Source organism: Dermacentor andersoni, chromosome 8 (genome assembly GCF_023375885.2).
Source record: "Dermacentor andersoni chromosome 8, qqDerAnde1_hic_scaffold, whole genome shotgun sequence".
In the NCBI taxonomy this organism is placed as follows: domain Eukaryota; kingdom Metazoa; phylum Arthropoda; class Arachnida; order Ixodida; family Ixodidae; genus Dermacentor; species Dermacentor andersoni.
In genome coordinates, this window is record NC_092821.1 from 65,000,264 (window position 1) to 65,014,734 (window position 14,471).

Genomic DNA, 14,471 nt, shown 5'->3' on the forward strand with positions numbered 1-14,471 from the left:
TCCGAGTCTCCTTCACTGCGCCGGCGCTAGCCGCGCGTTCGCCCGTCGGGGCCCCCCGCTTGCCTGCCGCTGCCGACACAACACAGACCCCGGAGTCGCCGAGCAAGTCGCCATCGCCCTCGCCCTGCTAGACGGTCGTGGGTCCGAAATTTATAGTGATTCCAAAACGGCAGTTAGGGCTTTTCAAAAGGGTTGCATCGCCAAGGAAGCTGTTAGTCTTCTTAGCGGCTCGAGTCCACATGCTCTCACAAACCATTCAATTCACTGGTTTCCCGCTCACGTAGGATCGGTCGAGGGTGCTCCCCCGAACCTCAATGAGTCTGCCCACGAGGCTGCGCGTGACCTCACCGACCGCGCTTCCTCTATAAGGAGCACTGACTCCCCTCCTCTCTACGGTCACAGGGACGCTCCCGCTACTCACAATGAGATTATTAAATATTTCTACATGTCCAGAAGGGTCTTTCCACCCCCTCACCCCAAGTTGAATAGGGCGCAAGCCGTTTCACTTAGGCTCCTACAGACCAGCACATATCCGTGTCTGTCCGCTCTCCACGAGGCTTACCCCGACGTGTATCGCGACGACGCCTGCCCGTCCTGCGGCCAGACCTCCACTCTACCTCACATGCTCTGGGAGTGCGGGTCGACATACCCCAAGTTCATCAAGGAGGAGTGGGACTCGCTTTTGCGTAGCCCCGCTCTAGAAAAGCAAATCCTGGCCGTCCGGCGTGCCCGCGACCGGGCCGGTGGGCTAGACCTGCCGGTCCCGACGTGGGACTAGCCGGGTGCGCGACGAGTTCGCGTCCTCGCCGGACCTACAATAAAGTTTATTCACTCACTCACTCACAATCACATGTGCAATGTTGAACAACGCGCGGTCCAGAGAACGATCATGCCGAGGACGAAAAACACGCCACGGCGTCGTTCGGCGCCAGCATCGCGCCTTCTCAAAAATCCCTAAACGATGCTGTCCCTAGGCACCTAGGATCAGGTCACGTGAGGGATTTTTGTACGACAAATAGACGCACGCGTTTCTGGCTGCTGCGCCTCGATCGTGCTCCCGCCAGTTTACTTGCTGTGTAGCAAACGTAGCGCCTGCATATTTATGTAGGCGCTACGTTTGCCACACAGCAACCAAACTGGCGGGAGCACGATCAAGGCGCAGCAGAATACATGTAGCGCTGAGTCATATCGAGTTAAGGCACACTCTGAACTGACTTTTAAGGGCATCCCGAGCGGTTTTTCGTTTATTACGCCGCCGTTACCCTGAGTTAAATTGTGCCGCCGCGCTCCAGCTGTTGCATTTCGTGTAGGGCGACTGACAGAATGCGGTTTCCAGGTGGCACGATGGCCTCGACTGGAATAAACGCTCACGACACCAAAGATTGAGTAAGCCTGAAAATATTTATTTGCATTTTACAAGTACAACAAAAAGCACACGTCTACGCATCCACACAAACGCAGTTACATAGTCAAGAACATAGTCAAGAAATGGCTCATTAATAAGGGTAGCACAAGCGCACAAGAAAGAAGACCTAAGCTACAAAACGTACGGTCGGCTGCTAAGTATAATAATTTCCCTGTCACCGCGCGTCACTTTTATACAGCATCTTTACAGCACTACCAGGCCGGGTAGTTTGGCGGAAAGAACGCAACAGCTTATATATACGGCCGTCACCTGCCTCTTCCTTACGGGTGTCATAATTATCCTAATCTCCGCATCAACGTCGTGAAAGTTCGCATACAGGTATCTGTATCTGAACCATATGTGCCAGCTTAATACACGTGGAGTGAAATTATGATAACCACTGCGTCTTATCAAACGTATTGGTTTTGCAAATGCGCATTACAGCTGACGGAACGACATACTGTAAGTGAAGCACAAGAGAACAAGGACAAAAGGAGGATACAACACTTGAAGAAATGAAGAATTAGTAGGCATACAGCAAACAAGCGATGACGGAGAACACACAATGATGCATCGGGTGTTCTGTGACATCGGTTTGCGTACTTACGGTGTTATGGAGATCAACGGCATAAAAACGTACCTTCAAGCGTACTCCCTCAACCTCCACCGCATTCATTATAATCAACGCCTAAACAAAATGAGGCACTATTCTTTGCCAAGAGTAGACCTTTTTACAGCAAGTCTATGTAATGACTCGCAGACGAAACCAGCATGCTTTCGAAAATGTTTTACCGCCGTAGTATTCGAACGCCAACGGCCAGGAAACACATCGATACCAATAGGCTGTCGGCTGTCGGTGGTTAATCGAGCACAAGAACCTTGACGCTATGACTAAAAAGCAGCTTCAACAATCAAATTAAAAAAAAAAATCAACTGCCTATTTGCCTGAGATAAAAAAGCATCCTTAGAGACCTCGATTGTTCATGTCAATGGTTTGTGTAAATTAAAAGGCCGGCGTTGCGCGTACCCGGTGGTTCGAACGGGTGCGTTGCGTTCACCCAAATAGCCAACTAATACTGATTTGGCTTGGCTCCCGTTGGATTTTTAAAAGGCAGCGGTAGTGCGCTTTGGACATTTCTTGTGAGCGACTGTGAAACAGGGTGTAACCTTTCTCTATGGTGAAACCTTTACGAGGTGTTTCTGCGTTGTATTTTCGATTTAAGTGGTCTTCACTGCCGTGGTTAGTTTGTTTGGCTGGTTAGTACATGTGCAAACGCTCTTTTGTGATGTTCTGGAGTTGTGGAAGGTCGTCGCCCCTATTGCAAGTACTTGCGTTGTCGCGACATCATTCGAACACTATACAATCAGAGCAGAAACAAGTGCTATAACGTACCCCGGTGGTCGTGTAGGCGTCAGCTCTCGAAGTATTGGGCAATGCACGGTGGGAGCCCGTTTTATCTGCGGATGCGTGCTTGCACCAACTCTGACGAAACTCTGATCATTTGGGACCTATGAAAGCAGTGCTGTGTTGTTTTTGTTCCCTGTTTAGTTCGCCTGTTTACATACTCGCCTGAATGTGTGCTATTGTGATTTGTAAGTTTTCCCCCGTCGGTCTGTACCAGATACCTCGCATTCAGCTGCTTGTCACCTGTGGTCGTTTTATAACTTTGCTGCAAAATTTTGTCCTTAAGTCGAATAAACTTGGGAAGGAAATCGTGAAGCTTTACTCCCGGAAAGCGCTTGTACGTCCATAGAATTTACAGTTCAAATGCAACACATATCCTCATTTAAATTTTAGAAGAATTTATGATTTCAGTAAATTGAAATTGCAGTTAAACAGAATTCAATAACTTGAAGATTTCTATATGCACACCAAATAAGTTCTGCAAAGTAAAACTGTTTGTTACATTAAAGTTCAATATATGGAGGTCTAATTGTACAAAATTGATTGATATAGGGGTTGATTGGATACAGGGTGTGCATATTCACACGCCTGCTCCCTTAGTCAGTCTTTACGTGCCGGTCTACTTGGGCAATAAACCAAGCAACAATGTTAATGTTTTCGAACTGTTCATATATCGGGAGCACACCAAGAAGGTGATCTAAAACCTCCAGGCATATGGTGACTTTCTGTTCCAAAAGAAAAAAAAGTAATAGTAATAATGTGTACAGTGGCACAGCAGAGTAAACAAACAAAAAAGCTGTCTTTTTAAGGCAATGCTACATTTTTTTTCCTAATTACAGCAGCCGTGCAAGGTGTTCTAGATCAGTTACAATATTTGAAAATTCATTGTGATGGGCCAGTCTGTTTCCCTTAGTGTTATAATGGCCTCATATTCTTGTGAAGTTAATCATATTACTCCTGTATCCTTACCACATTGAACTCCTGAAATGTTTTATCTTGGCCACTCCTCCTCATCCACCATGCTTCTTCTGCTTAATAGTTCTCAAGGCAATTATATTGCCCTCCTCTCCCTATTATTAAGGCAAAGAAACAGATCCACATGGCCATCACAAACTAATTTTCACTTGCACATGCCCTGACGTTCAAAACATTGCAGTTGAGCTAGAAGCTAGAGGGAAGCTAGAATTAGCACTAGTGAAATGTGAAGGTTGTTAGCAAAGGTGCCCACAGTGTGTGAGGCCACAGTTTATGCGAAGATAAAAGTTTTGAGAAAAATTATATAAATTTTGCAGTTGATATTGTTGTTTAATTAATGCTGCTCTTACTTTAGTTATCCTTTTTTTTGCCACCATATGTGTTAAATGTCACAGCATTTGATATTATAGCATTGACATATATCAGTGGGGGGGGGGGGGGGGGGTCCTCATCTGGATAGTTCATTTCTAATGCATACACTTTGCATGGCTTGTTCGCGTTGCCAACACCTACTGTATTACTTTGCAATTAAAACCTTCACAATTGTTTTTCACACAAAAATAAAACAAGCAATCTAAAAATGTTCCTTTGTATCATGCAATATAGCGCTCCTCTCACCTAAAGCTGTATGTTCTCGAGACACAAGTAAACAGCTACATGTTAGCTGCAAAACCTCTTAAATTTGCAACAATATCGAATATATTGAGACAAAAAAAATACCTTGGTGAACATATTGCTGCAGATGCTGACCAGCACATGAGTAGTGCTTCTTTTATTACAAACATTTAATCACCTTGCAGAGAGTGTCTACCACTTAAATCACAATCATTTTATTGAGATATTTTTGTGTCATTTGCATGTGGCAGAAGCAGGAAATAGTAAGCTGACTCTGCCTTAAAGCTAACATATGCATGAGAGAGCGCTTAAAGCATTACTTGTTCAAACCAAGGCTTTGGTGTCTAGACTTCACGACGAAGAGAGTAAAATGTGAGGTCACTTGTCCTGTATTCTGAAACCATCTATGACTGGAAGCTTCATTCCACTGAGCTGAGCGCAGTGCCACCCCTCGACTGAAGCCGACGCTGTGTTTCACAGTAATTGACATGAAGTTTAATTAAAGCTAAGCAACCACCTCTGTCAAGGAGCGGGGATGCTGTGTATTTGAATCCAGGTGGAGTGGTGAGTGGAGAATACAGGAGTTAGTCATCTTTACCTATCCTCGAGCTTCTTAAGAGATTTCCTACAACATTTAAGCTCAGCCTTTCTGTTTTCTTACAGCATGGTTATTACAGGTGGTACAAAACATTCCATTGTACAGTTTCTATAATTCTTTGGGAAAACATCCATCACCTCACTAAACAGGAATAGGCTCAATAGGTTCACTGGTATCATCTATAGTGTCTCCATCCAAGACCTATTGCTATTACAAGGCATTGCAGACATTCAGTGACATAGCCAGAAATTTATTTCAGGGAAGGATTCTCCACTGGCCATTACCACTCCCCCATCACCTCTCTCTCTCGCACTATATAAATGTGTGGAGGGTTTTACATCACACCAAGACAAACTCCTAGCACTCCCCGGACAGGAATGCTTTAGCAATGAGGATGCACATTTTTACGTTGTCAAAACAACTTTGCTTAACTTCTGACAAAAGTTTTTCATTGCTAAGGCATGCAGCCACTATGCTTAAAATTATGCTATCATCCTTGTGCTGTTTTTAAAAATGATTATATTAAAAATAACATTTTGTTTACAAATTGATGTACTTATATAATGTATATTATGACCTAGTTGGTACATTACTTAGGAAAGCAAACTGTGCTAAAAACATGACAGCGCTCTGTCTTGTGTCTTCTTGTTTGCAGCCCAGACTTGTTGCAGCCCAAGTAACAGTGGAGGTCAGCGTTATTTTCTTACCAGGTTTGCTAGTGAGTGGTTCAGCCATGGCTGTGTATGGAAGAGAGCGGGCACTATTTTGCAAGTCGCCTATTACTTAATTGCAGACATTAGGGGCATGCTGCCCTGACACCTGGCTATTCTAAAGACTGCAGAGCAGCAAGCACAGCACATGCTATGACAGGGTAGGCGAATCTCGGCTAAGGCAACTGGCCACGGCCATCTGGTGTTGAGCGATCGAGCAGTGATGAGACAATCCCCCTATGTTCCATAATTTTTCACTTAACTTCATTCTTGACTCCCTTAATGCGCATCACCACCCTAGCCCCCTTACTTTATCCACCTCCCACTCCCTGGAGCTCTCTGAAACTCTTTTCAGCTAATCACTGTCGCACTTTTCAACATTCATGGGGTTGTTGAATGACACAGCATTCTGTGTGGACATCGAAGCCATTCACCTAGCTCCCCTAGTTTGTTGTGGCGGCTTCTTAGCTTCCCTGGTCCAGCACCCCATCCTTGATATAAATTGCCGCGCGCAAATCAACATTCTGTAGGCCTTTCTTTCTTGTCCTGTTTTCTCTCCATTTTTTCATTCTTAGCAGTGTGTACAAACTAGCCTGAGAGCAAGCTCTTCTGAAGTTCAGGGAGTGCAGCACTCTAGCACTCGATTTGCCAGTGCAGCTAGCGCCACCTGCACTTCGGCACTCGATTTGACGTCGTGCTGCTCGAGTTCATGTACACTTCGGTACTAGACCCTCCGCAAGTTCTTTTCTCGTGCACGTAGTGCAAGGCTTTTGATAGCAGACGACACATGCGGCTCCGTGGCCATGCGGGTGTTGGTAGACGGCATCAACGGCGCCTACTATTAGTAACGCAGCACGGACGCCAGTTTTCTTCAGGATGTGTACGCAGCATCTTGTTAAGGGCGGTTTCCGGGTTCAACTGCTGCTAAGTGCACTGAAGGCCGGGATTTTCCCTCAGGTCACAGTCGTTTGTATTAATTTTCACGAGCTTACCGCTACCTCGACGTTAAGTTTGCGCGAAACCACATCGGTCAGTCGTTTGAAACGTTGTGCCATATATGATTCAGAAAGGTGTGGAAACCACGCTTGGTCATGCTTTCTGAATAATGACACACCAACAAAATAACACACCAACAAAAGGAAAGCCACAGCCACCCAGTCGCAGCAGACGAAGGCCTGTACGTTTCTGCACTTTTGTCCTCGATTTGACCGCTGCACCGAAAGCGCTAGCGTCGCGCTACACTCGCACTTCAAGAACTAGCGCTGCACTGGCACGACACTTTACTGAACTTGTGCAAAAGGTGCAGCCAAATCGAGGAGACCTGGTTTCTTGTAGGCGTTTGTCCCTAGGCGTGCCGGCATTGGAGAGTGGGTTTCCAATGCCTCCTTTACTAGATGCCTGCCGCGTTTTCCTGTAAACTCGGTCCGTGCCCTCTCTCTTTTCTCGTCTCTGATGGGTGGATGGATGATTGAGGCTCAACCGGGTGGCGGCGGCGCGCGCTACCTAGCCTTGAATGGTACTATATATGCATGCATATACCTATGTATTTACTCCTTTACTTTTGCGTTGATATTATCCATCAATCAGATAGCCTCCGTTTAGTTATTTCCACCTGTTCAAAGTCTATTTTACTTTCACTGTCTTTAAAACCCAAAGCATTGAATAGTTCCCCGTTACATTCAACTGCAGGGTGAAGTAGTTTACAAGAAAGTATCATATGTTCAGCCGTTTCCTCCTCCTCTCCACACGCCCCTCACAACAAATCTATCTCCTGGTATCTGGCTCGGTATGTTTTAGTCCGCAGTGCACCTGTCCTGGCCTCAAACAAAAATGAGCTTCCTTTAGAGTTATCCTAAATATTTTCTTTGGCTATTTCTTGCTTAAACGTCCTGTATGTCTCTAATGCTGATTTGGTTTGCACCTCTGCTTTCCAAATACCCCTCTCTGTCTCCTTAACCTTTTTCTTGGCAGATGATTGTTTACCTGTCCTCCCACTGCAGCCCAAGTATTTGCTTGTCAATCTTCTAGTTCGCTTCATCCACCTTTTGTCAACATTCCTCGTGTATAAGTAACTGAAAACCTTCCTAGCCCACCGCATTTCCCCCATTTTTCTCAATCGCTCCTCAAATGCTACCTTGCTACTAGCCTCACTGCCCTCGAAAGAAGACCATCCCAGATCCCCCTGCACCCCAAGATTTGGTGTCTTGCCATGTGCTCCCAGAGCGGGCCTAAAGCTTTACTAGCTCGTACCTATTGTAGGCCCACAGTGCCCTACTCTTCATATTCGCTGCATTTCTGTTACCTTTAGTAGTTACATATTTTTCGTACCCTGTCAGATATACTCAATGCCATTATTTATCCACACCCCAAGGTACTTGTATTTATCGACCATCTCCAGCATGGCCTCCTGTATCTTATGCTTGCCGCAAATGTGATCATTAAAGATCATGACGACTGATTTTTCTTCGCTAAACTTAAGCCTAATCTGTCTCCTTCTGTACCACATATGTCCATCAATCCCTGCAGATCTTCTGTATTATCATCCGCGTACATCAGTCCTGGTAATGACTGTTCAATCAATTTTCCTTGTTTGAAAAATGATAGGTTGAAGCCGAGTCCGCTTTGCTGTATTTTGGCCTCTAAACCTTGTAGGTACAGCATAAATATCAGAGGTGACAATGGGCACCCCTGCCTAAGCCCCTGCGGAATCATTACAGGTTCCGAAACCTGCTTTTCCCATTGTATAATCACCCGGTTACATTTATATATATCTTTTAAGAAATTGGTTACTCCATCTTGCACTCCTAAAGTTCCCAGAATGCCCCCACAAGCCCTCTTGAAGTACACTGTCATAGCCCAAGCAACAAAAAGACCGTGGCAAAAAGTCGGCCCGACGTCTCCGGCCGACTGCAAAACGGTTGGCCCGACCTCGGCAACCGAGGGCGGCCCAGCTTTGGGGATTGACATTGGCCTAACGTCGGCCGATCGTCGGCATTCGATGTAGGCCCGACCACTGTGGCCGACTTGGCCGACGGCGTCCCATACGAGGGCCTACCAAGGCTTTAGGTACGTAGTCAGTCGGCCAGCCGTAGGGCCATTCTATTTGGCCAACGCAGCCGAGCGCATGCCACACGCGGGCCAGCCATGGCCCTGACGACAATAATGGTCGGCATTGCACCGGCCCGGTGCTGAAAGCCGACGTTGCTTTTGACGCCCCAAATAATCGTAGATTTTGCATCATGCATTTACAACAGCATGCGCATCATGCATCATGCTTGTGTGGTGGCCGGCATAGAAGTACCACACGAAAGCGAACGCTTTTTTGTACTTTTCATGCCACATAAATGCCAGGCAAAAGATTCTGATACATGTCTTTATTTCTTGTAATTGTATATGTACACCGACACGTTCACAAGTTTCAAACACTAGTTCATACTTGGTGGGCTTGAAGCAGGGCCACGGCGCCTTCTTTCATTCCGGTCTGCATCCCTGTCAGCTGCTCCAACCAACCGGCGTTTTGCGACTCCAGCCACTGATGCTAGTGAAGCGTCAGGGAACGTGCTCCTCACAGATGCTGCAAAAAAGCGGCACATATAAGAAAGCTGCCCCCGCTTTATAGTTCAGTTGGTGAGTCGCATTCCATTTGAAGAAGTGAAACAATCAAAAAGATCATAAGTCGGATATTCACGAAACATTAAAGAAACGACAACAAAGCAATATTAGGGACGTGCAAATCAGTATCGAAGCTGTCAGGAAGAGTGGCTGGACGACACAAATCGTGTAAGTACCGGATAGTTGGTAATTTATATGTCGTTAGCAATAGGGGGAACTGAACACGGAACCATAGCAAAACACGCATACACAGTGGCTACTGTGTCTATAGGTAGCGCGGCTATTTACACCACGATAGGTCTTGCTGCTTCTCGTGAGCACTGTATGAAACAGCCGAGTTGAAACGCTGAGACAAAGAACGCGCCGGAGCCCGGAGCGCGCCAAGCGGCACAAGGAGGTGAATAGGTAAATATCTGGAGAGGCAAGAGGGGAAGCTTATGGCATGATACATATACTTGCTGACATGATGGCAACGATGATAGGTCTATGTTTTGCAGAAAACAGTTAGCATACATGGGTTAAAGCAGAAACAGCATATACAGCATATATTATATGGTGAAGCAAAACAAACTCCTCAAAAGCAGTGGCAAAATATGGACGCCGCAAGTAGAACTCACTTATTACGGCATTATTTTATTAAAGAAAATGCTGATACTGGACGCAGCAAGATGCAATAAGCAGCAGCTTGTTTGAATGAAGAAAAAAAAAACTAAGCATGCAGTTGGTACCGATGTTCGCAACGTGCACTAGAAAGCTGATTGTTATGCCGTATTTCTTACTTATATTCGTGATGGCCATGAGCTTCACGAAGGCGTGCTTCCTCCCCTGCGACCCTTTCCAGCTGAACTGCAGTGCAGCTTCATTTTTAAGTATGCCCTGCAGAATAGTGCTCACGGCACGACCGGTGTCCGTTCCTCCGTATCTGGAAAAAAAGTTCACCTGCACGAACCAGTGCACGTAGAGTTAAACCAGACATCCAAATACGTGGTTATCGTGGTCTGTAAAAAATAATGGCCAGGATAAGAAACGCTCTCGTTTTAAATGTTTTAACCACATAAAACAAATATATCTAGAAACAACGTTCTATGACAGAATGGCATATGGCTGCGGTATTGTATGAATGACAAAATGAAAATCAACCAAATATTAAACATGAATACATAGTTTCTCTAAAAAGAAAACACAGCATGTCATTCACCATCTGTTCCATGCGGGAATCTGAAGCTAAATATTCCTCTAAGATACGCTTTAGAGCCGCCCAAGGAAACATGAGGACAGGAAGGATAGGTTTACCGACTTTGGTCGGAATATCAGTGAAAAAAAAAACCATCCAGGCAGCGCGATAAATGAATACAACACATAGTTGCACAAACAAAATAGCACGCAGACTGCCACGAGACAAATGTATAGGTATACATAACGTCGAGACCTAGGTGACAAAGTATTACACGTAAACTACGAAAATGCAACAAAAGAAAAATTGAGGAAGAACTAACATATGGGCTATCCGCAGGGTTTCACATACGTGTCTTCTTGTCTGATGTTCCTAGATCTACTCTAGTCCACATGCGGTGAAGCGCGCCACACAAAATCCATTCTTACCTGCAATGCACCAGACGTATATCATACAGGTATTTACAGTTATGTTTTTTCATCTGTGGGAAGGAACGAAAGCAACTTCTAATTAATTATGACTTTTCCGCAATAATAACCAGACAAGCGTCTTACCCAATTTCTTCCCGAACGGTGATAACAGTTCCGAGCGTAGCAGGTCATTCGCACACTGTGCTTCAATTTAAGCAGTGTCGTTCCAGTGTTTCCTAGAGAAAAATTAACGAGAATACAAGACGAAAAAATAATATTAGAAATATATACATGAAAGTACGTCTCACATTTCCCTGTCCCAACTCTCGAACGCTTGATCCGTTCTCATGTAAAGCCTCTTTTTTTTTTCTTCCTGTCAGAAAAAATAAGCCCGAAAGACAAGGAGTTTATCATACGTTGCAAAACCATTTACACAATACAAAGCGACCTTTGTTCACTTGAAAAAGACAGTCATGCATTACACAACGTGAAATTAAAATGCCACTTACGAGTACGCATATCTTGAACGGCGAGATACGGCGGCTCCACTGCATGTAAAGGGCTTGCGCTGTTCTTGTCCATGTCACTTTTGTGTAGCTTGCGTTTATATGCGCAGTCCATGATAACAGAAATGCACCAACTAGTCTACCATGAGACGCGGAACGAGCTGGCATCCAGAGCTAGCATTTGGCGGCAACTCACGCACCCGCGCCATTTGGCGGGAACTCGCCTGCGCCCCTGCAAGCAAGCGGCGTTGGCCTGACGAAGAAAAAATAGACAGCAAGGAAAGTCCCGTTTCGCTTTCTCGCCCGGTCCTCGCTGGTGGGAGCTGATGCTGACAGAGAGAATCGCCCGTCCCTGCTTTCCAAGAACCTCTTCATTCCTTCTGGGAGTGGGAGAGGCGACAGCCCAAGACGACCTCGGTTCCCCACACTTTTCCTTTTTTTTTCGTTTTTCAGGCGCTTCCTGTGAGCGCGTTGCCGTTTCCTTTTGGTGTGTGTGCTGTGCACGTGCGTGCGTGCGTGTGTGTAATGAAAATCTGCGTTCTATATTTTGCAGGGATTGGTAGCGCTATACGAATATGTATATACCTTATGTGAACAATAATTTTGACCTCTTCAACGTGTCGAACAGTACTTTGGGTGCTATGTACGTTAGCATGTAGGTTCTGTTTTCTTGTTTGGGAGTATTGTACAAATATCGTATAATCTTGATTGGTTTCCTTTTGTACTTGCTCAGTATTGTATACCTGTTATTACCGGGTGCAATTGTCTTTGTTTTAAAAGTGTCGCTGTAAAGGCTCTGCCAAGCGAAAGGGCGCTGCGGCTTTGTCAATCTGTATCTCACAGCTTTTTCTGCGCCTCTGCTGTCTGTACCTTTACAAGGCAGAAATAAATAATTTGAATTTTAATAAGTATTTATCGTCAAAGCATCACGTCTATATGTGCACGAAGTTCGATAGGTGCATGCATGCATACACAGTCAATACGCTTTCCAGAGAGCTTTGCACGAAAATGGTAGATATGCTTCACAGGAGACGGCGCTTGAAAAAACACTCATGATATACCATGAATTTATTAATTCTTAACTGCTTGATTGTTGAACGTCATTAGTTAATTGAGCGAAAATTGGAAGAATTTGATCTAACTCTAGTTCTTCCCAATCAAATCCACGTCGACAGCAGAAATGCTCTATTTTATGATTTACATTGATTGGCATGCAGCCTTAATTATTCTTAGACGAATCGACAATAGCTAGAAAAATGGCAGATTTTGACATCTCTTCACAATTCGCCTTCGTATAATCGCTTCTTTCACCCTCCCCAGTGAAAACATTCAACTGAAATGTTTCCTAGAACTGTACAGTCCACGAGTCGCCTGCGCTTAGTTCGTTAGACGATTTTTTCTGTGCTGTGACAGGGCCGTTTACAATTAACGCGCCGTTCGCGAACAATTTTGCTTGACTCTTTCTGCAGTTCAGATGACTATTACGAGAACTGTCTAATGCAATATCCACTTGATTAAATTTTGTTCCCCGTTAAATAGTTATTTTCTCGATAGTTTAACTACAAAAGAAGAAAGCAATAATGAACGACACAATAGTGTTGCAAACATATCCGTTCTTGAAGTATTGAAATCTTGTGCTTTTTGGTAAAGCAAATGTAATACTTACGCGATATGTCTTCTTCTTGCGACTTGCACACTGGTCTCCACGTACTCTTGCTCTCATAATAGTGGTCGTTGCATGCGCACCCGCATATATGGCGAAAATAAATTTGATTCTGATTTCATTATTCACTCTAATTACTAGAGTTCTATCAGTCCAGAACAAAACACAGAACCATCCTTTAGCCGGAAGGTGATCTAACTGCCAGATGAACTGTCACTGACGTCTGTATGTGATCGTTGCTGTTTTTCCCCGTGTGATGAACCGCCGTCATCGCTTTTGTATAGCTGGTATATATTCCGTCATTATATATATTCGTCCTTCAACATTTGTTACGCAAAAGCAACAACAACAAAAAATTGCTGCCTCTCACTTCTTCAAAGGACTGCGCAGCCTGTCGGAACGCACTGGCGCGTGTGAACGCATGGCCTGAAGGTTCAATTTCAAAGTGTTGTTCAATTGCTGCCTGAACCACTCGTGAAGACCTTTCGTGCCCCGTTACTTTATTATGCTAGCTTTTCTTGTGACCGATGACAAGACATTAAATTTGGCGGCCTCTGCAAGTCTAAGCTGCATCAACACACCTTCTTAAATATACGAATTGGCTCAGCGGCTGTCGGACAGTGTGCATGGTTCCTTGTGGCACGTCACTAAAAAACCAATTAAACGCTTAGCGTATATGCACAAAATGACGCGACCACTAATATAACATGAGAGGGGACTTTCGGTCTCACAAAAAAAAAAAACGATATATATATATATATATATATATATATATATATATATATATATATATATTACACGAAGTGCGCATGCGCACAAGCATGATGCATGTGCATCATGCATCATGCTTGTGTGGTGGCCGGCATAGAAGTACCACACGAAAGCGAACGCTTTTTTGTACTTTTCATGCCACATAAATGCCAGGCAAAAGATTCTGATACATGTCTTTATTTCTTGTAATTGTATATGTACACCGACACGTTCACAAGTTTCAAACACTAGTTCATATTTGGTGGGCTTGAAGCAGGGTCACGGCGCCTTCTTGATACCTGATAATATTTTTTTTCACTGGCCTCTTTCTATAAGAAGGACGAACATTCTAGGCAGCGAGAAAAGTATGAGACATATTTCATCCTGGGGTAAATCTTTTATTCATAATATTCATTCCCAGAAAATATGATACAATGAAACGTTGATGCTTAAAAGCAAAACTTAAAGTTAAAGCGTTTTCAGATCACTGAGAAAGCGTAAGTCTTTATACGAGTTTGGTTTAAATGCGCAACGCAGTAAACAAATCCTTTAATGTAGTTTACACCCATGATATTTCTTTGCTTGTTCTTGGCTTTAAGTTGGTTGCACTAAAATTGGCCATATGCCGCCGGATATGTTACATCTTGC

At 44.5% G+C, this 14,471-nt stretch overlaps 1 long non-coding RNA gene across 4 annotated transcripts; it reads right to left on the bottom strand.

Moving 5' to 3' along the window:
* Nucleotides 1-9,077: 9,077 nt before the first annotated feature.
* On the bottom strand, nt 9,078-12,236 carry LOC140219806 (uncharacterized). Of its 4 annotated transcripts, none has more exons than XR_011896014.1 (4): nt 11,414-12,236; nt 10,817-11,277; nt 10,100-10,259; nt 9,078-9,282 (listed from the first exon to the last, which is right to left on the bottom strand). It is a non-coding gene; the product is annotated as an uncharacterized lncRNA (long non-coding RNA). The 4 variants fall into 4 exon arrangements; XR_011896015.1 differs by having other exon boundaries at nt 10,817-11,273; nt 11,410-12,236; XR_011896013.1 differs by having other exon boundaries at nt 9,080-9,282; nt 10,817-10,922; nt 11,049-12,235.
* Between the last annotated feature and the right edge of the window lie 2,235 nt (nt 12,237-14,471).